Here is a 21218-nt window from a genome sequence, read left to right as displayed (position 1 = left end):
AACTGGTTCATCTGATCTTGTGGCCCCCACCCAGGAACTGACTTGGCGCAAGAAGACAGCTTTGACTTTCTATGATTTTATCTCCAACACAACCAATCAGCACTCCCAACATACTGGCCTCTCTTAACCCACCAAATTATCCTTAAAAACTTTGATCTCCAAGGTGGGACATAGTGGTTCACACCTGTAATCCTAGCACTTTGGGAGGCTGAGGCGGGCAGATCACCTGAGGTCAGGAGTTCGAGACCAGCCTGGCCAACATGGTGAAACCCTGTCTCTACTAAAAATACAAAATTAGCCAGGCATGGTGGTGCATGCCTATAATCCCAACTACTTGGGAGGCTGAGGTAGGAGAATCGCTTAAACCTGGGAGGCAGAGGTTGCAGTGAGCTGAGATTGTGCCATTGCACTCCAGCCTGGGCAACAAGAGCGAAACTCCATTTCAAAAACAAACAAAAACCCCAAAAACCTCTGATTCCTGAATGCTAGGGGAAATTGATTTGAGTAATAATAAAACTCAGCCAGCCTGCACAGCTGGCTCTGCATGAATTTCTCTATTGCAATTCCCCTATTTTGATAAATCAGCTCTGTGTAGGTAGTGGGCATGGTGAACCAGTTGAGCAGTTAAAAATTTGGGGGCTCATTCGGGATTGCCCTTGTGCTACCTGCCCCGGTTCTGTAGACCCCCTCTGGCAATGGATCCATAGGCCAGCCCAAGCGGCCACCTAGTTTTGGACTGGGGGCTGACTCTGGCATCATCTCTATCAGCAGGGTTCTACTAGCCCAATATGTATGGAGTACACTTTGCAATAGAGAAATTGTCCTGGAGAGATGTCCCATAACTAGAGCTCCATGGTGAGGTGTCTCTCTGTAGCTCCACCATGGGGTGCCTGTAACTGTAACCTTATCACAGTGTCTGTTTGTAGCCCCATCATGGATTGTCTGCAGCTGTAGCCCCATTATGGGGTGTCTGATTTGGTGAGTATTCTAGGTGCTGCCAACACCCCTTTCCTTCTCCCAGTTGGTTCAGCTTCTTCAGGGGTCTCAGTTTACTCTCCCTAATTAGTAGGAAGAGTCTTGGTTCTGGAGACTTCTCCTCAGTCAGTAAGATTTTGGGGAGATTTCTCAGACGGAGAATAGGAGGATAGTTTGGAAGGAATACTCTTGGAATTCTTGGTTAGGGATCTTGGTTTGGAAGTCCTTCTGTCCGTCTTGTCTTTGTGTGTGTCTGTATATGTGGAGGGGATCTCTGAAGGAATTTCTGATGCAAGTCCAGCAGGCCTAACTCAGAGAACCCTCTGTAAGTATGGTCACATTCAGTGAGCTCTGAAAAAAAAGCTTAACAGGCCTGCCTGTTAAGGGGTAACTGTCTGCTCTTCGTCTTGCCCAGAGACTACTCATTGATGCCATCCCTTCCCACCTTGAATGGATCAAAGATGATAGGGACCAAAGGGAGACAGTTTGAGCCTTGCTAGGTTGATACTGGGTGCCCATTGAGGTGACTGCTGAGATGGAAAATGTTAATTCAGTTCTCCATGCAGCCCATCGGGCAGCATCTTACAAAGTTGAGAAGCTTTGCCTATGGTTCCATAAAACAGAAAAGGATGATATTTATTTATGTATTTATTTATTTATTTATTTATTTTGTAGTGGGCTTGGCACTCACAGCTATAGCATAGTGAGCAGAGTTATCAAAGGCCACTCCGTTCTTCTGGAAGCTGCAGAGAAGGGGAACCTGGAAACCTGGTATGCCAGCAAAAAGGGTAACAACTTACTAGCCAAGTTTCTGGCCTCTGTGTGTGTGTGTGTGTGTGTGTGTGCGTGTGTGTGTGTGTTAAACATCACTGTTTGTCTCCTCTACAAAGGTCTGATTAATAGAAGAAAAGACTTATGAGACTAGTTTTAGGCTATAGAAAATCTCGTGTACTTAGTGCTATGAATTTGTTTTTCTGTGTTGTTCTATAATGGAGGGGCATCACAGGATAGAACGTGGACTTAGGAGCCATATAAGCCAACTGTCCAAAGCCAGTTCAGCAGGCTGGTCACTTACAAACTTTTCTGTGAGTCCCTGAAACCAATACCAGATGAAGTTTCTCTCTCATGTTGTTTTATGTCCTTGAACTTAACCTTGTGACCATGTGAGGATACTTTATCTTGGATTCTGCCACCCAGAGGACAGGGATTTTGGGGTTCATGTCATAGTTAGCCCAAAAAATTATCTTGAGCAGTTAAAAGCCTTTGCAAGCTCAAAATCTTCCTTCTGGGAAAAGCAATAGAAAGCGCTTAATGCGGTAGCTCAGTACTAAGGCTTTGGCATTTGACAGTGGTGGCCCAGGTTCAATTCTTGGCTTAGGGGGCTTAGGGAGTGAGCCCTTCCTGGTTTGTTATTTGTGTAACTTTTTGCCATTTATTGATTCTTTTTCCCCATGGACCGATTCTGGTTTCCTGTCTTTATTTTTACTTTTGCTGAACTACCTTTGGGAAGACTGTAATTATTATAAAACAAAAACAAAAACTGCTTACCATCTCTTTAAGACACTTTATACGTCCATGGTTAAGTTATGACCTTAGTTAAAATGTATTAATTTCACATGGGAGGTTACCTGTGGTAGAATTCAAAAGCCAGAAATATTGGCTGTCCTGGCTAGAGTCTGGTAATAAAAGATTTTAGACTGAGCACGGTGGCTCACGCCTGTAATCCCAGCACATTGGGAGACCAAGGCAAGTGGATCACCTGAGGTCGGGAGTTTGAGACCAGCCTGACCAACATGGAGAAACCCCATCTCTAATAAAATATAAAATTAGGCAGGCGTGGTGGCACACGCCTGTAATCCCAGCTACTCGGGAAGCTGAGGCAGGAGAATCACTTGAACCCAGGAGGTGGAGGTTGTAGTGAGCCGAGATCGTGCCATTGCACTCCAGCCTGGGCGACAAGAGCAAAACTTTGTCTCAAACAAACAAAACAAAAATGTAATTGTTCTTTTTTTTTTTTTTTTTTAGAAAAAAGAGCTATATGGTTAAAATCAGCTTAATAAAAAGTGGATATGCAAACTGTACATATATTTAAAAAGCCTTTATATTTGTTTTCTTTTCTCTTCTTGGATCTATTTTTCTGAAGGAAAATTAAAGTTGTTTTTTTTTTTTCTTCTCAGTCAACTGAATTGTTTCTCTCCATTTTGTCTTCTTGCTATTCTTGATGTCCGCATGAGAGAACCTAAGATAATTACTAACAGCCTGGGACTCCTGGGGAAAAACAGAGGAGGTGTCACAGACCCCATTCTAGGAAAAACCTCTGTTTCCCTCATGTAACCCCAGGAATTGAAGGAGGATAGAGTCCTCTCAAAATCTAAGGCTCTGTTCCATTTTACATTACATTACCTGACACTTTTGACTTTGGGGGTGGGTTGTCCAAAATTACTTTGCATTGTGAGAGAGCTTTTAGCCTTGGTGTGTAATAACCAGGTAGGAAATATATTTTAAGGGATGGGTAATGGCAGTTAGGAGGGATACTTGGCTCTTTGCACGCTTGGATCAAAGAAGCATGCTCTTGACCACCTAGAGGCATGGAAACATCTCCACCCCACCCCCTCACCCCTGCCAAATATGAGACTCCCATAGGGGATGGGCTGATTACAAAATGAGCTGATTGGCTTTGGGTTGCCTTGCATTGAAATCCACAGTAGAAGCATTGCACTGTCTTCTCTGGTAGCATTTCCCTTCTTTTTGGGGATCCAGGATCCAGTATAAAAATGGGACCCTTAATTTTGGGAATCTGTTTTTGCCTTCCAGCTGTGGGTGCTTGTTAGAACATTGGCTCACTCCTCTTAACCCACATCATGGGTTAAAGAAATCATTGCCAGGAGGCCTTCACTCCTCTAGAAGGGCATCATTTGTTAAGTCCTTTTTCTATGGTTTGGAGTAAAAGGGGCAATGATTAGAAATGTATCCCCCATGATAGGTTCTATAGCAGGTTCTACTGTAAAGTCTGTGGTTCCACAACAGACTTTATCTTATGAAAGTTATGCTAAATAATGGAATTGCTCTAGATTACTTACTGGCACAGAAGTATCTATGCAGCTGCTGGCACTTGTGGCCTATGGATAAATACATCACATCAGGCATTATAGAGATTCAGTTGTAGGGGATTAGCGAAAAGACTGCTTAGTTAAGCGAGTCGACTCTTCATCTAGCTCATTCTTTGATCTATGTAATTTCAGGTGGTTTGGTTTATGGGGACCCTGGTTAAGGAGAATACTCCAAACACTTGGTGTTATCCTCGCGATAGTCATAATAGTAGTCTCCCTGGTGTGCTGTATTCTCTCAAAGGTTTTAAGTGTTTGCACACAGCCATCTTTAGAATGTCAAATGGTCTCTCTTCAGTTGGAATGACAAGAGCTGAAAGAAACATGCAACCATGCCGGGTATGGTGGCTGATTCCTGTAATCCCAGCACTTTGGGAGGCCAAGGCAGGTGGATCACTTGAGGCCAGGAGTTCGAGATCGGCCTGGCCAACATGGTGAAACCCTGTCTCTACTAAAAAATACAAAAATTAGCTGGGTGTGGCGGTGCCTGCCTGTAAACCCAGCTACTCAGGAGGCTGACGCACAAGAATTGCTTAAACCCAGGAGGTGGAGGTTGCAGTGAGCCAAGATCACACCACTGCACTCCAGCCTGGGTGACAGAGTAGACTCTGTTTCAAAAAAAGAAATGTGCAACCATGAGGACGCCATAACCTATGAATGACACGCTGAGACCAGAAACCCAAAATGATGGTAACTGAGAGTGGCGTTAAGTTTTGGTCACGGTCTCACCTAAGTGAGAACTCTCACCTAAAGGAGAATGTGACCAAAAAGGGGGAATTTTTAAAAACAAAATTAGGGGAGGCCATTGTTTTGGAATGAGCACTAGGCCCCAAACCAAACCAAAATGGAGTCACTCATGCTAAATGTGACATAGTGATACTAAGACTTTAAGGAACACATAGGTCCTAGAACAAACCAGGTTTTGGTTTTCTTCTGTAAACAGGACGTTCCAGCATAAGGAGTTACCCTCTACTCAGTCCTTGTTCCCACCTTGCAAAACTCACTGTTGTACTGTTTCCCAGTGGGTTTCAAGACCAAATAAGTATATTTATGCTGAGATAGTGATATCAATGACTAAAGTTTTGGTCAATCTCTCAAAATTGAGAAAATGACCAAAAGTGGGGAATTGTTCAATCAAGTTTAGCCTAAAGCTGCCTCCTTATATATTTTAAGTTCGACCTAAAGGTTTTCTGTACATCATGAACTATAACAAGTGGTGATGTAAACAGACTGTAGCCCATACCTGTGCAAATCACTGAGTTTTGGCCAATCAAATGTAGCCAATTGTTCCAACTGTGTTAAAATAAGGCAAACGCTGAGATGTAAGCAATCCAGTTGCTTCTAAACCTCATTTCTGTTTTCTGTACTTCACTTTCCTTTTCCTGTCCATAAATCTTCTTCCACCACAAAGCTGCACTGGAGTCTGTATGCCTACCCTGGCTCAAAAGGCTGCCCAATTTGCGACTTGCTCATTGCTCAATTAAACATCTTTAAATTTAATTCAGCTGAAATTTTTCTTTATCACCGTGGCAGAGGCATTTGAACCAGAGTGACTCCATGTTGAATGGGGGCTAGATAAAATAAGGCTGAAACCTTCTGAGCTGCATTCCCATGAGGTTAAAGCATTCCTAGTTACAGGAAGAGACAAGAGGTCAACACAGGGTACATGTCACAAAGACCTTGCTAATAAAAAGTAGTGGTAAAGAAGTGGGCCAAAACCCACCAAAACCAAGATGGCAATTAGAGTGACCTCTGGTTGTCCTCACTGTTCATTATACACTAATTATAATGTATTAGCATGCTAAAAGACACTCCCATCAGTGCCATGACACTTTATAAATGTCATAGCAATGTAGAAAGTTACCCCATATGGTCTAAAAGGGGGAAGAACTCTCAGTTCCAGGAATTGCCCACCCCTTTCCTGGAAAACTCATGAATAACCCACCCCTTCTTTAGCATATAATTAGGAAATGATCATAAAAGTGGACAGCCAGCAGCCCTTGGGGGTGCTCTGCATGTGGAATAGTCATTCTTTTTTTTTCTTTTTTTTTTTTTTTGAGACAGAGTCTCACTCTGTTGCCCAGGCTGGAGTGTAGTGGTACGATCTTGGCTCACTGCAACCTCCACCTCCCAGGTTCAAGTGATTCTCCTGCCTCAGCCTCCTGAGTAGCTGGGATTACAGGCATGCGCTACCATGCCTGGCTAATTTTTGTATTTTTATTAGAGATGGGGTTCTCCATGTTGGTCAGGCTGGTCTCAAACTCCTGACCTCAGGTGACCTGCCCGCCTTGGCCTCCCAAAGTGCTAGGATTACAGGGGTGAGCCACCGGCCAGAATAGCCATTCTTTATTCCTTTACTCTTTTTTTTTTCCTGAGACAGAGTCTTGCTCTGTCACCTAGGCTGGGATGCAGTGGCATGATCTCGGCTCACTGCAACCTCCACCTCCCAGGTTCAAGCAATTCTCCTGTCTCGCCTCCTGAGTAGCTGGAATTACAGGCGCCCACCACTACGCCTGGCTAATTTTTGTATTTTTAGTAGAGACAGGGTTTCACCATGTGGCCAGACTGGTCTCGATCTCCTGACCTTGTGATCCACCTGCCTCAGCCTCCCAAAATGCTGAGATTATAGGCATGAGCCACCACACCCAGCCTATTCCTTTACTCAAGTTGAACCATTTTCAAAAGCCAAAGAAGCAGTTTATAACCTTAAAGCATTTAGCAAACCTAATATCTGACCCGCCTAAATTAGAATAAATGTTTTTATTTTACCAATAATCTTTAAAATTGTTTTTATTTCCCAAAGGTTACTAAAGTCATGTGAACTAAAAGGCATTACAGTTTTTATTTTTCTTTCAAAATATTTAAGTACATATTCTTCTTCAAGCCGATTAATCAGAGCTCTTTTATGTAAACATCACACACACAACACATATATAACTACACAGACAGACAGATGGAAGAAGATCCAGTAGCTGTAGGATTTTTCATTTGCCAGTTTTTACATTTCTTAATTGGATTACTGGCTTTAGAGTGGAGCCCTTGAAGAACAGGGTGAGGAAAGCATGCAGTTTCTAGAGCCTAATAAGCAGGCACACCTGGAAGGTAAAAATGGATTCCCCCAATATTAAGGGTTTCATTTTTAGATCAGATCTCAGATCCCAAAAGGAGAAATGCTATGGAAAAAGACAGTGCAATGATTTTACCATGCATTTAATTGCAAAGCAATCCAAAGCTAACCAGCCCATTCTGTGACTAGCCCATCACCCATGGGAGTCTTGTCTCTCAGTAAGGGGGTGGGGAGGTGACATTTCCATACTTTTTTTTTTTTTTGAGAGGGAGTCTCACTCCGTCACCCAGGCTGGAGTGCAGTGGCATGATCTCAGCTCACTGCAACCTCCACCTTCTGGGTTCAAGTGATTCTTCTGCCTCAGCCTCCTGAGTAGCTGGGACTACAGGCACGTGCCACCACGCCCAGCTAATTTTTGTATTTCTAGTAGAGATGAGGTTTCACCATATTGGCCAGGCTGGTCTCAAACTCCTGACCTCGTGATCCGCCTGCCTTGGCCCCCCAAAGTGCTGGGATTACAGGTATGAGGAACCACGCCCGGCTCATTTCCATGCTTTCTAGGTGGCCAAGAGCATGCTTCTCTGATCTGAACATGCAAAGAGTTGAGAATTTCCCCATAATTGCCATTAGCTATCCCCAAAACTGTATTTCCTACCTAGCTATTACACACTAGATTTCTCTCATAATGTGAAGTAACTTCTGGTACCCCAAAACTCAAAAATATCAGATAATGCAATGCAGAAAAGAGCAGAGCCTTAGATTTTGAGAGGGATCTAACTGCTTCCAATTCCTGGGGTTTCATGAGAAAAACAGAGGTTTTTCCCAAAACGGGCTCTGTGGTGCCTCCTGTTTTACCCAAGGAGTCCCAGGCTGTTAGAGCTTGAGTATCTTTTTGGGCATCCTTACAGCAGTGGTCCACTCTACTGGTACTAATTTACCATATTTGTCCATTTTCACACTGCTGATAAAGACATACCCAAGACTGGGTAATTTATAAAGAAAAAGACGTTTAATGGTCTCACAGTTCCACGTGGTAGGGGAGGCCTCACAGTCATGGTGGAAGGTGAAAGGCACGTCTTACATGGCAGCATAAGAGAGAATGAAAACCAAGCAACAGGGATTTCCCCTTATAAAACCATCAAATCTTGTGAGACTTACTCACTACCATGAGAACAGTATGGGGGAAACCGCCACCATGATTCAATTCTCTCCCACCAGGTCCCTCCCACAACACATGGGAATTATGGGAGCTACAATTCAAGATGAGATTTAGTTGGGGACACAACAAAACCATATCACCCACCCATTGCAGTGATACTGAATCAAAAGTTCAAGTGGTCACTTTTTGGTCACAAAGGGACCTTTTCCAGCTGTCCCATAAGCTCTCAAATTTCACCTTTGGGGAGAAAAGTTTCCCCAGGTTCTAAGGTCCTGTACATGCCTAATCCTGTCACTCATAGCTGTCAGCGAAGAGTACAAGGCAGATTTAATTTTTTTAAATCAATTAGTTGCCTAAGCTTTTTATTTGCCTTTTGTAAAGTCTTTAAATAAAAATATGGAAATCTTTTTAAACTCTTCTGCATATCAGCTGGGCACAGTGGCTCACGCCTGTAATCCCAGCACTTTGAGAGGCCAAGGTGGGTGGATCACAAGGTCAGGAGTACAAGATCAGCCTGGCCAATATGGTGAAACCCCCTCTCTACTAAGAATGCAAAATTAGCCGAGTGTGGTGTCGCATGCCTGTAATCCCAGCTACTCAGGAGGCTGAGGCAGGAGAATCGCTTGAACCCGGGAGGCGCAGGTTGCGGTGAGCCGAGATCACGCCATTGCACTACAGCCTGGGCAACAAGAGCAAAACTCCATCTCAGAAAAAAACAAACAAACAAAAACACTCTTCTGCATATCAACAGACATTCCTAGATGAGACTAATTAGGGAGCCCTCATTTTCAAATGCATTTCAGTGCAGTTTTATTCATTTGGAATGTTCCACTTTCAGTTACCTTTAGTACGATTTCACCATTTCTGTAAGACTTCGCTACTTCCAGGGCCCTAACACTTATGCATGTATAAGTCAGAAGGAACTCAGTTCTTCAGAAATTAAGTATCTAATTTTTAGCTAGGATATTGGGTTTGCTCTTGGGTTCCCTTGATTAACTTAGCCAATGATTTCTTTTCCTGTGTAAGCACTCAAGAAAAATGAAACAAAGGGGTGAAAAACAAAAATCCCTGTGAATTTCCAAAACCCAAATTTTACACCCCCTGCAATATTACCATTTACTACCAGTTTCTTTCCGACCCAGTCAGATGTAAGAGGCCTTAACTGGATCCAAGCCAGTTAATTACCAGATCTAATTCAATCCTGGACCCAGTCCAATTTCTGTTGCGATTTCCAAACCCAGTTTGAAACAGAAATTTCCTCTAAGAAACTCAGAGGGCTCAAAGCACAAATCCATGGAGTTCTGAAATCTGAGCAAGAACTTACCATGATCCCCAGCTGCTCCAAGAGATCAAGGGACACAAATGGGTCCTGCAGGTACCTTGCTTGATCACTCAGAACCCCTGGGGGTCATTAGAAGCTCTACTTCAGACCCTGCTTCTGACCCCATCTGATGAAAGCAAAACTTCAGCTGAATTAAATTTAAAGGAGTTTAATTGAGAAATGAACAATCCATGACCTGGGAAGCCTTTTGAGCCAGGCTAGGCTCAGAAACTCTAGCACAACCATGTGGTGGAAGAAGGTTTACGGACAGAAAAAGGAAGTGAGGTTCAGAAACAACTGGATTGGTTACAGCTCAGCATTTGTCTTATTTGAACACAGTTCAAACAGTTGGCTACATTTGATTGGCCAAAAAACTCAGTAACTGGCACAGGTGTGGGTCATGGCTTGTTTATGCCTCCACTTGTTATAGTTCACCATGTACAGAAAAACCTTTAGGCTGAACTTAAAATATGTAAGGAGGCAGCTTTAGGCTAAACTTGATTTAACAAGGGATACCAGGGATGACCTTGTACTGAGAGAGGGTTTGACCTTGGCATGTGTAATGGTGGACAACAGCTACAAAGTTAGGGGTGGCTGAGCGCAATTTACAGAAAGTAGACTTGGCTGTTGTTTTTTTTCTCTCTTAGGAAGCTGTTGTTTAAGGATCCTACTTCTAGTTCAGAGGTGCATTCTTTATTTTTATTTTTATTTTTTGGAGACAGAGTCTGCTCTGTCACCTAGGCTGGAGTGCAGTGGTGCAATCTTGGCTCACTGCAACCTCCGCCTTCTGAGTTCAGGCAATTCTCCTGCCTCAGCCTCTCACGTAGCTGGGACTACAGGCATGCACCACCATACCCGGCTAATTTTTTGTGTTTTAATAGAGACAGGGTTTCATCATGTTGCACAGGGTGGTCTCAAACTCCTGAGCTCAGGCAGTCCACCCGCCTTGGCCTCCCAAAGTGCTGTGATTATAGGTGTGAGCCACCACACTGAGCTCGGAGGTGCATTCTAAAGGGTCTTCTCCATTGCTTTTTCTCCCAGAATTAATCTCAGTTTGGCTTGTGTGTGTACATTTAGGTGAGGAACTGAACTGTTGTTTTCATAGGTAAATGACAGACTGAATTTACTCCACACCCAAGAGAAAGAGCATTTTGCCGCCAGGCGCGGTGGCTCATGCCTGTAATCCCAGCACTTTGGGAAGCCGAGGAGGGCAGACCACGAGGTCAGGAGATCGAGACCATCCTGGCCAACATGGTGAAACCCCGTCTCTACTAAAAATACAAAAATTAGCTGGGCATGGTGGCGTGTGCCTGTAATCCCAGCTACTCGGGAGGCTGAAGCAGGAGAATATCTTGAACCAGGGAGTTGGAGGTTGCAGTGAGCCGAGATGGCACCACTGCACTCCAGCCTGGTGACAGAGCGAGACTCCATCTCAAAAAAAAAAAAGAAAGGGCATTTTGCCCTTCCTAGCTGAAAGGCGCCCCTGGGTGACCAGGAGCCACATGGGAGTGCCTGGAGGGTTGACCCTTATGACGTGCAACGGCCCTACAGGGAACCCTCACCAAAATTAGTTTTAAAAAGGCTCGTCCAGGAAGGAAGGGCATATGGAAGCTGATGACTCCACACTTTCAGCCCTCCTGGAGGGGCTTAGACCTCCAGAGTCAGAAAATGAGACACTAAGAGGGCAGCAATGCCTCGGTGGTGACACACTATGGAGTCCTGCCACCAAGCAGCACACACTTTGACCCACTCCACAAAAGCCCTAGGACACAGCTCAGTTCTTCCTTTTAAGAACAAAAATAAAAAAGGAAACAACCTAAGAAGGTGGAGAAAAAAGAAGTGTAACCCCCTTTGGGGCACTCTTAGTGTTATGGCACCTCTACTCGTTAGAATTTGTGTAAAATGGAAATATTATGGTCTTTGTGCACAAGACGACCACTGCATTAAGGAAAAAGAGCCCAAAGGTCCATAGAATTTCTAAGTTTTCTTTCTATTTTCTTTTCTGCTTGCTTTAACTCTGCTGTTACTTTTCTACTGAGATAAAAACCACTGTTTAGATCCAAACTTTTTTTTTTTTTTGCAAGCCAGTGAATTTGTGTTTATCTCATGGCTAGAGTTCTGAAGTAAAAGCTATAGGATCTCTGTGTGTGTGTGTATGTGTGTCTGTGTGTGTGTATTTAAAAGGCCTTTATGATAGATTTCTATAATTTTATGTTTAACTGGCAATTAAATCAGTTTTAACTTCCCTCTAGCACACCAGTCTTTTTCCTCTCTGTATTTAGAGATGTAAATTTTGCTATCTGATTTTTCACCTAAGAGTTGTTTGCTTTAACATGCAAATTAGCCAGGCATGGTGGCCCATGCCTGTAATCCCAACACTTTGGAAGGCTGAGGTGGGCAGATCACCTGAGGTCGGGAATTCCAGACCAGCCTGGCCAACATGGCAAAACTAAAAATACAAAAAGTAGCTGGGCATGGTGGCGCATGCCTGTAATCCCAGCTACTCGGGAGGCTGAGGCGGAAGAATCGCTTGAACCCAGGAGGGAGAGGTTGCAGTGAGCCAGTATTGTGCCATTGCACTCCAGCCTGGGCAACAGAGCAAGATTCCATCTAAAAAAAAAAATGCAAATTTAGGGCTAGTCAGCTGACAATTCCCTAGAGTAATGAAACAGGTTATCAAGAATTTGCAAGTCTAAATAGGGAAAAAAAAAATAGGTCTTATGAGTCTATAAGATGTACTTCTATCGGTATGCCTACTACGTCTATGTATTTATGTGTTGTGTACACAATGTTTCACTACTAAAAATATATGAGTTCTAATTAACTGGCTTAAAGAAAAATAAAAGTGCTTAAATCAAATACTTTATCAAAAAAGAAAGACTAATCAAATGCTTTTTCAAGATTGCATGACTTAAGTAAACTCTTTTTTTTTTTTTGAGATAGAGTCTCGCTCCGTCTCCAGGCTGGAGTGCAGTGGTGTGATCTCGGCTCACTGCAACCTCCGTCTCCCAGGTTCAAGTGATTCTTCTGCCTCAGCCTCCTGAGTAGCTGGTACTACAGGCACACACTACCATGCCCAGCTAATTTTTGTATTTTTAGTAGAGATGGGGTTTCGCCATGTTGGCCAGGATGGTCTCAATCTCTTGACCTCATGATCTGCCCGCCTCGGCCTCCCAAAATGCTGGGATTACAGGCTTGAGCCATGGCACCCAGCCTAAGTAAGCTCTTTAATAAATAAGCTGACTTTAACATTACAGGTAAAATAACATTAGAAATGTTTTAAGAATTGTTAGCATTTTTGTTTGCATGTATTGATCAAGTGGTTTAGTGCTTATTCGATATCACAGTTAATCTAGGAAAACTATTAAATAATCAGGTAAATGTAATGGAATAAATGCTTGAAAAACAAACTTGTCATATAATTTGAGATCTAAGATTATTAATAGATATTAAGTGTCCAGGCAATTTTCCAATTTAAAAATTAGAGGAAAACTTTTTTTTTTTTGAGACAGAGTCTGGCACTCTCGCCCGGGCTGGAGTGCAGTGGTACCATTTCGGCTCACTGCAAGCTCCACCTCCCGGGTTCACGCCATTCTCCTGCCTCAGCCTCCCGAGTAGCTGGGACTACAGGCGCCTGCCACCACGCCCGCCTAATTTTTTGTATTTTTAGTAGAGACAGGGTTTCACCAGATTAGCCAGGATGGTCTTGATCTCCTGACCTTGTGATCCGCCGCCTCAGCCTCCCAAAGTGCTGGGATTACAGGCGTGAGCCACCGCGCCCGGCCAGGAAAGCTTTTTTTTTAAAAGATGTCCTTAGGCCAGGCGCGGTGTCTCACGCCTGTAATCCTAACACTTTGGGAGGCCGAGGCAGGTAGATCACCTGAGGTCAGGAGTTCGAGACCAGCCTGACCACCATGGAGAAACCCCTGTCTCTACTAAAAATACAAAAAATTAGCTGGGTGTGGTGGCAGGCGCCTGTAGTCCCAGCTACTCGGGAGGCTGAGGCAGGAGAATGGCGTGAACCTGGGAGGCAGAGCTTGCAGTGAGCCAAGACCGCGCCACTGCACTCCAGCCTGGGCGACAGAGCAAGACTCCGTCTCAAAAAAAAAAAAACAAAAAAAGCAAAAAAACAAAATTAGCCAGGCGTGGTGGCACATGCCTGCAATCCCAGCTACTCCGGAGGCTGAGGCAGGAGAATCACTTGAACCCGGGAGGCAGAGGTTACAGTGAGCCAAGATTGTGTCATTGCACTCCAGCCTGGGCAACAAGAGCAAAACTCAGTCTCAAAAAAAAAAGATGTCCTTATTGCTGGGTGAGGTGGCTCATGCCTGTAATCCCAGCACTTTGGGAGGCCGAGGTGGGCGGATTACCTGAGGTCAGGAGTTTGAGACAGCCTAGCCCACATGGTGAAACCCCATCTCTACTAAAAATACAAATCTTTAATAAAAATGAAGAATGGAGAGAGAAAAAATTGGCTTCAAAAACAACTATAGTACACCTGTTGTTAGTTGTTCTTAAGTTTTTTTTTCCTGCAATTTGGACTAAATCCTAAATTGTTTGTGGGTTACAAGTCCCCAAACTAATGCTTTCAAATCTTTACTTTTAATACTGGGAATTTTATTCCTCATCCTAGAAGTCATTATTTACCTTATAGTACACTGTTCCCCTAAACACTATGCTAAAACTGTAGATGAGAATACTGGCCAGGTGCAGTGGCTCACACCTGTTATCCCAGCACTTTGGGAGACCAAGGTGGGTGGATGACTTGAGGCCAGGAATTTGAGCCCAGCCTTGCCAACATGAAGAAACCCTGTCTGTACTAAAAATAAAAAAATTACCAGGCGCGGTGGCTCACGCCTGTAATCCCAGCACTTTGGGAGGCCGAGGCAGGTGGATCAAGAGCTCAGGAGTTCAAGACCAGCCTGGCCAAGATGGTGAAACCCCCTCTCTACTAAAAATACAAAAATTAGCCGGGTGTGCTGTCAGGCACCTGTAATCCTAGCTACCCAGGAGGCTGAGGCAGAGAATTGCTTGAACCCGGGAGGCAGAGGTTGCAATGAGCCGAGATCGTGCCACTGCACTCCAACCTGGGCGACAGAGCGAGACGCCGTCTCAAAACAAAAAAGAAAAGAAAATACACAGGTGAAGCTGCCCCCGAGGCAGGAGAAAAGGCAATGTGGAAGCTCAGAGCAGAGGTCTTGAGTGGAGAGAGATCCAGGAGCCACTCTGAGTTGGAAAAAGACTGAGGGTAGGCCCGACTGCTGCAGGAGAGCACATGCCGGGGGCTAAGCAGTGCAGAGGAGACAGCAGGTGCAGCTGCCCTGGGAGAAACAAGCAGGAGACAGAGCAGGTGTGTGTCCTGAGGAGGCGAGACCCACAACATCAAAGGTCCCGAGCAGTCCAGGAGAATGAACTAGAAGACACCAGTGGCCATGGGGATCAGGGGGCCACTTGGAGACAGCAGATTTGGTGGCAAAGGGGAGTTGAAGAAATAGAAAAAGTGAAAATAGCCCTTTCTTGGAAAAGCTCAGTTGTCAAAGCAGGTGGAAAATGGACCCTGGGCTGGAGGAATCCAAAGAGTTGAGGGGTTCTGAGGAAGTGCATGTTTGGAGACCAACAGGAGGCAACCAAAGGAAAGAGAGAGACGCCGCGTGCAGTGGCTCATGCCTGTAATCTCAGAACTTTGTGAGGGTGAGACAGGAGGACAACTTGAGCCCAGGAGTTCAAGAGCAGCCTGGGCAACATAGTGAGACCTGGTCTCTACAAAAACTAAACAAGTTAGCCAGACATGGTGGCGCATGCCTGTGATCCTGTAACCACCCAGGGGTTCACCTTACCCGCTGCCTAGACAGAGTCGATTCATGAAGACAGAGGAAGTGCAATAGAGAAAGAGTAACTCAAGCAGAGCCAGCTGTGCGGGGAGGCTGGAGTTTCATTATTACTCAAATCAGTCTCCCTGAGCATTCAGGGAGCAGAGATTTTAAGGATAACTTGCTGGGTGGGGGAAGCCAGTGAGCCGGGAGTGCTGATTGGTCAGGGATGAAATCATAGGGAGTCGGAGCTCTCTTCTTGCACTGAGTCAGTTCCTGGGTCGGGGCTGCAAGATCAGATGAGCCAGTTTATTGATCTGGGTAGGGCCAGCTGATCCATCAAGTGCAGGGTCTGCAAAATATCTCAAGCACTGACCTTAGGAGCAGTTTAAGGAGGGTCAGAATCTTGTCCCCCTCCAGCTGCATGACTCCTGAACCATAATTTCTGATCTTATGGCTAATATTAGTCCTACAAAGGCAATCTAGAGCCCAGGCAAGAAGGAGGTCTGCTTTGGGAAAGGGCTGTTACTGTCTTTGTTTAAACTATAAACTAATTTTCTCCCAAAGTTAGTTCAGCCTACGCCCAGGAATGAACAAGGACAGCTTGGAGGTTAGAAGCAAGTTGGAGTCAGTTAAGTTAGAGCTCTTTCACTGTCCCAGTCGTAATTTTGCAACGGCAGTTTCAGTCCCAGCTACACAGCTACCCAAGAGGCTGAGGCAGGAGGATTGCTTGAGCCTCCAGAGGTGGAGGCTGCAATGAGCCGTGATCATTCTACTACACTCCAGCCTGGGCAACAGAGTGAGAGTCTGTCTCTAAAAGTAAAAATAAGAGGGAAGGAGGTTGAAGCAGGTTCACTTATCATGCATGAAATATGGGTGTGCTACTCTAGATGGCATGTGTTTAATGTCTCAGGTTTTTTTTGTTTTTTTTTTTTTTGGTTTTTTTTAGACGTAGTCTCTCTCTGTCGTCAGGCTGGGGTGCAGTGGCGCGACCTCGGCTCACTGCAACCTCTGCCTCCTGGGTTCAAGCGATTCTCCTGCCTCAGCCTCCCCAGTAGCTGGGACTACAGGCATCTGCTACCACACCTGGCTAATTTTTGTATTTTTTAGTAGAGGCAGGGTTTCACTATGCTGGCCAGGCTGGTCTCGAACTCCTGACCTCGTGATCCGCCTGCCTCGGCCTCCCAAAGTGCTGGGATTACAGACATGAGCCACCACACCTGGCCATGTCTCAGGTTTAAATGGCCTTCACATTCTGGAGTGAGGCTGAGCAGCAGACTCTGATCACAGAGAAAATGAAATCCAGCACTAAAGTAACTCAGTCGCTTTTGACTGAAGAAAGCTATTGCAGTTTTGTATAATTTGTGAATAAGTGGAAATTAAAGGAAAAAAGAGAAATCACATTTAAAAATAGTCATCTCACAAAAGCAAGTTAGGCTCATTTGTGACTAAATAAACATTTTCAGTAAAGTAACGTAGTACTTTGTCTTACTATAGTAAAGAGGAAAGAACTCAATTTTCATTCCACTCTTATTTGGATTTAAAGTCAGTTTCTGGTGCTTTTTCTGCTTGGATAATGAATCAATGTTCAATCTGTCCAAATGGCTGAGAACGTGTAGGAAGATCTTTAAAAATAAATTAGGCTGGGCTTGGTAGCTCATGCCTGTAGTCCCAGCACTTTGGGAGGCTGAGGTGGGCAGATCACTTGAGGTCAGGAGTTCGAGACCAGCCTGACCAACATGGTGAAAACCCATCTCTACTAAAAATACAAAACATTAGCTGGACATGGTGGCTCGCGCCTGTAATCCCAGCTACTCAGGAGGCTGAGGCAGGAGAATAGCTTGAACTCGAGAGGTGGAGTTTGCAGTGAGCCGAGATCATGCCACTGGGTGACGCAGAGAGACTCCATCTCAAAAATAAAATACAATAAAATAAAAATAAAAATAAGGGCCGGGTGCAGTGGCATGTACCTGTAGCCTTCCAGCTACTTGGGAGACTGAGGCCATGAGGATTGCTTGAGCCCAGGAGTTAGAGGCCAGCCTGGGCAACATTATGAGATCCCATCTCAAAGAAAAACAAGTAATAACAACATATTAAGCCAATGAGGGACTCTTTCCTGTTGTTAACAGGAGAAGGCAAGGAAGAACTTAGTTTGGAGAAGCTAGAGTACCCAGAGTGCTAGGTCACAGGGTCAAGGTTGAGGATGGGGGGTCCAGTTTCCAGATTTGACCCTCTGGAGTTTGAGGCCCCAGTGGCAACCCCAACTGTGCCAAGCTCCTTTTGAAGTTGGCTCCTAGAAAACTTCTTCCAACCTTTAGGACTCCTGCCTAATTTTTTGCCACTCTGTGCTCCAGCTACACAGAACTATTTTGAGTTCCCTAAAGGATCATGTTCTGTCACCTCCAGGTCTTGGCACAGACTGTTTCCTGTTCCTGCACACTACCCATTCTTCCACCCTCCCACACTGAGCCTCGCCTGGCTACCGTCTGCAGGTCTTTCAGTGCATGAGCTGCTTCCTCTCAGAACTTTGTCTGATCTCCCCAGTAACCATCTCTGGGCTCCCACAAGACCCTCTTCTTCACCCACTTTTTTTGTTTGTTTGTTTGAGATGGAGTCTTGCTCTGTCGCCCGGACTGGAGTGCAGTGGCACGATCTCAGCTCACTGCAACCTCCACCTCCTGGGTTTGAGCAATCCTCCTGCCTCAGCCTCCCGCGTAGCTGGGATTACAGGTGCACGCCACCATGCCTGGCTTATTTTTGTATTTTTAGTAGAGACAGGGTTTCACCATGTTGGCCAGGCTAGTCTCAAACCCCTGACCTCAAGTGATCCTTCTGCCTCGGCCTCCCAAAGTGTGGGATTACAGGGGTGAGCCACCACGCCTGGCCCCTTCTTTGTCCACTTCTCACCCTTTATGACATCTGCCTCTTTTGTCTGTCATTCCCTCTAGAGTGTAGGCGCCTTCAGTTAAGGAACCATTTGGAGCACCTTCCCAGCACTGAACCCAGGGCAAAGCCCTAGAGAGACAAGGTGACAAGTCAAGTCAGGCCTCTGCCTGAGGTTGCCTGGAGCCTTGTATTGTCACTGTGTCCTACGGGGCCAGGAGATCAGGGCATGGACTCTCTCCTACTCTATCCCCAGCACCAAGCGCAGGACTTTTTTTCTTTTTTTTTTTTTTTTTTTGAGACCAAGTTTCACTCTTGTTGCCCAGGCTAGAATGCAATGGCACGATCTGGGCTCACCGTAAGCTCCACCTCCTGGGTTCAAGCAATTCTGCCTCAGCCTCCCGAGTACCTGGGATTACAGGCATGAGCCCCCCATCCCCCTGGCTAATACTGTATTTTCAGTAGAGATGGGGTTTCTCCATGTTGGTTAGGCTGGTTTCGAACTCATGACCTCAGGTGATCCACCCATCTGAACCTCCCAAAGTGCTGGGATTACAGATGTGAGCCACCTTGCCTAGCATTTTTTTTTTTTTTTCTTCAGATGGAGTCTTACTCTGTCACCCAGGCTGGAGTGTAGTGGCATGATCTTGGCTCACTGCAAACTCTGCCTCCCAGATTCCTGCGATTCTCCTGCTTCAGCTTCCCAAGTAGTTGGGATTATAGGCACATGCCACCAGGCCTGGCTAATTTTTGTATTATTAGTAGAGATGGGTTTTCACCATGTTGGCCAGGCTGGTCTCAAAATCTTGACCTCAGGTGATCTGCCTGCCTCGGCCTCCCGAAGTGCTGGGATTACAAGGACTTCTTTTTTTCTTTTTTTTTTTTTTTTCTGTTTTTTGAGACAGAGTCTCACTCTGTTGCCCAGGCTGGAATGCAATGGCACGATCTCTGCTCACTGCAACCTCCGCTTCCTGGGTCCAAGCGATTCTCCTGCCTCAGCTGGGATTACAGGCACATGCCACCATGCCCGGCTAATTTTTGTATTTTTAGTAGAGATGGGGTTTCACCATGTTGGTCAGACTGGTCTCGAACTCCTGACCTCGTAATCCACCCGCCTCGGCCTCCCAAAGTGCTGGGATTACAGCCATGAGCCACCACGCCCGGCCTACAGGGACTTCTTAATACCTAGTAGATGCCAATAAATATTTTCTGAATGAGCAAGTGCAGAAGAGAAAATATGACAGCGATGACTGAGGCGTAACTGACTTTATCTGTTCTCAGGCCACATTCTGCCCCTTGGGTGAATCTGACTGTTCCCTGAGTCGTCGCTGAAGTCAGCTTTCTGGCTATTTCCTCAGAGGAAGAAGTGAGGCATGGAGCCACCCAAGCTGCCCAACCCCAGCTGCTGAGGGCCTGCCTCAGGTCCCATGGCCAAAGAGCCTGCTTCTTCCAAGGCTGTCAGTTGTCCCATTTTTGGGCACCCTTGCTGATGACACCCTCGCTGGTCACACCACCTACTTTCTGCTTCCCCAACCTTGGTTCTCATCCCTGTAACATAAGCATCATTTTTATGCTGTCCCTGAGAGAGCAAAACCCCCATCACACTCTGGAGGGTGTGGGGGGGTGAAAGTCAACACCTTCAGTCTCTGGTGGAGGCTTCTGACCTGTGACATCCCTCTCTTGCCTCTGTTTTCCAGTGCACCCCACTGCTGCATCCACCAAAGCAGTTTCGAGTGCCTGCTTGCGTACCTGGTACCACAGCAGGTGCTGGGGATAAAATGCAGAACAAAAGAGGCCTCCACGGTCCTTTTCCTGCAAACTGTAGTTTACAATAAAAATAAACTATATTCACGTATAAATATATGATCTTGAATTATGATGAGGGCAGTGAAGAAACTAATTGAGTGGCGCGTGAGAAATGAGGAAAGGGACGTTCTTTAGATGGGTGGCCAAGAGGAGTCTTTCTGATGAGTTGACGTTTTGTCTGAGACCCCCACCCCAAGTGTCTTCCAAATGATAATAATCTCTTCCCTCGCTGGGTCCCTATGGGGTCCTGGAACACTACAGTGTCCTGAGAAGTGCACAGGGTTTTGGATAATTCAGGCCGGGGTTCACCTCCCAGCTCTGTCCTTTCACGCAGAGGAACTTCTCAACGTCCTCCCCTGTGAAATGGAGACAACCACCACCAGAGGGCAGTAGTGAGGACTGCATGAGAAGCGTGTAAGGCCCTGTTGGCTCAGACCTGCCCACTCAGGTGGGGTCTCATTCCTGAGCCCCCACTCCCAGGCCTGTTTCCACCGCCTGCAGCCTGCGGGGACCTTCCCACCCTCAGACCTCATCTTGACAGTTTATCTCTGTCACTGGCCTCATCCCTAGTTTGGCTGGTCCTGCCCCTCCCCATACCCAGTTAGGACAGTGGGTCTGACGTGTCTCCACCTTCTCATCTCACCCTTAACTTCAAAGGGTCCCCAAAGCTTTCACAACTCTTACGCTTCTCCCTCACTGTCATTGGGAATCTCCTCCATTCCAGGACTTCAAAATCTCCCCGGGCGCAGTGGCAGGAGGATCACCTGAGGTCAGGAGTTTGAGACCAGCCTGGCCAACATGGTGAAACCCCATCTCTACTAAAAATACAAAAATTAGCTGGGTGTGGTGGTGGGCGCCTGTAGTCCCAGCTACTTGGGAGGCTGAGGCAGGAGAATCGCTTAAACCTGGTTGGTGGAGGTTGCAGTGAGCCGAGATCGCACCGTTGCACTCCAGCTTGGGCAACAGAGCAAGACTCTGTCTCAAAAAAAAAAAAAAAACTGTATCTTCCTGGGAGACCTTGCTCACCACCTACTTCCTCACGGTCATCTCTGAAAACAATCCCAGGAACCAGAGCACCCCATAGTAACCT

At 45.7% G+C, this 21218-nt stretch overlaps 1 protein-coding gene across 1 annotated transcript in view; it reads left to right on the top strand.

The window, feature by feature from the left end:
* The window catches only part of TRIM14 (tripartite motif containing 14), an 84760-nt gene extending 64582 nt beyond the window's left edge, over positions 1–20178 (top strand). The window contains exons 7-8 of the transcript XR_008504573.2: positions 1651–1746; positions 19604–20178. The gene's annotated coding sequence lies outside the window, so the exon portion shown is untranslated. The remainder of the gene's footprint in view (positions 1–1650; positions 1747–19603) is intronic.
* Positions 20179–21218: the final 1040 nt, after the last annotated feature.

This window comes from Pongo pygmaeus, chromosome 13 (assembly GCF_028885625.2).
Source record: "Pongo pygmaeus isolate AG05252 chromosome 13, NHGRI_mPonPyg2-v2.0_pri, whole genome shotgun sequence".
NCBI classification, from domain to species: Eukaryota; Metazoa; Chordata; class Mammalia; order Primates; family Hominidae; genus Pongo; species Pongo pygmaeus.
The sequence above is the reverse complement of the archived record's forward strand: the minus strand, read 5'-3'. Positions and strand labels throughout refer to the sequence as shown.